This window comes from Myotis myotis, unplaced genomic scaffold, assembly GCF_014108235.1.
Source record: "Myotis myotis isolate mMyoMyo1 unplaced genomic scaffold, mMyoMyo1.p scaffold_m19_p_6, whole genome shotgun sequence".
Lineage (NCBI taxonomy): Eukaryota > Metazoa > Chordata > Mammalia > Chiroptera > Vespertilionidae > Myotis > Myotis myotis.
Window position 1 is genome coordinate 71,791,682 of NW_023416368.1, and position 1,384 is coordinate 71,793,065.

A 1,384-nucleotide genomic window follows, 5' to 3' on the forward strand; every position below is an offset into this window, starting at 1 on the left:
TCCTTCATAAAGTTAAAATAATAATAAACGTTCAATAAAGTCAGTGGTATCTATAATAGAATTTGAATTTTAAAAATAAATAAATAAATAGACTCCCAGGTTGCTGCCCTGGCCCATTTCTGGTCAGGAGGATAAATATTAGAGTCCAAATGGAATGGAAATAAATTACTTTAAAAAATAACCTCCTAATATTTTTCCTATTCATTTAATATTAATAAATGCAAATGAATGCTCAGTAGGCTGCCTGATATGGCTGCCACTCTTCCAGCTATTGTGTATTACATTATGCACCATCTAGCTCCCTGCTTCACCAGTTACATCTTTGTTAAATTCAAATAAATTGACACAATTTGGGATATCTTTCTCCTAGCAACTACTGGTAATATTTTTCTTTGTAAAACAGAATCAAGGCCAGAAACCATCTGTATTTTATTCTTGATGATGATGTCCAAGGATCTATTCTTGTGTACTCTTATATATGGTATTGTGACAGAATAGGCTGGGTTGTGTGACACAGTGGCAAACTCCAAAACTGCAGTGGCTTAAAGCACACATTTACTTATTTCTTGCTTACACTATATTTCTTTCTTTCTTTCTTTCTTTCTTTCTTACTCCTCTTCCTTTTTTTTTTTTTCCTTCTTCTATTTGAAATGGTTGATCTTGAACCTGCAGGGAGCAAGCTGGCTCTAGATTTCTCCAAGTCCACATTTCTTTCTTTGCCTTCAATTCTTAGTGTCCAAAGACAGGGAGCCACAGACATGCCTTTGTAGGAGGGGCTTACGCTATATTTCTATTGCAGGTAGCAAGTAGGTGGCTGTCTTTGATAAACCCTCAGGGGTCCCAGATGCCTCAGTGCTGCCATTTGAAATATTCTCAATCACAAAGCCACAGGGAAACTGGATGTGGTGAAGGGGACACTGCCTCTTAGAACTTTCACTTTCTCTACTCAGAGAAATTACTTGCCACACCCAATGCCAAGCACACAGGGAAAGACAACCCCACCGTGTGTTGAGAGAGACAGCCTGAAATTTGTGAGCCACCATAATGATTATCACAGGAGCACTATTTACTGATTATATTCTTCCCTCCCAAAGTAATATTACTTTCAGGTGTTCAGAATCTTACTTTGACATTTATGCTAATATGATCAATTGAACAACTTATGATAATGCATTGAATTTAAGAAGCTCTTACATTATCTGTCAGGCATCCTCATAAATCTTAAATATATTCCCTAATTAGACATCTCACTTCTTTAAGCTTAGAGAAGTAAATCATTTCATGCTTTTGTAGGAGAGTGATATTGATATAAAATACGTCGGCCTCTGAGGGTAAGGAGTCAGTCTATAATGATGTGGGCATGGATTAAAATGGCATTAACTGT

General features: G+C 36.6%; 1 non-coding gene across 1 annotated transcript; it reads right to left on the reverse strand.

Moving 5' to 3' along the window:
• Nucleotides 1–641: 641 nt before the first annotated feature.
• On the reverse strand, nucleotides 642–775 carry LOC118659491. Its single transcript, XR_004968602.1, has one exon. It is a non-coding gene; the product is annotated as a small nucleolar RNA SNORA38 (small nucleolar RNA).
• Between the last annotated feature and the right edge of the window lie 609 nt (nucleotides 776–1,384).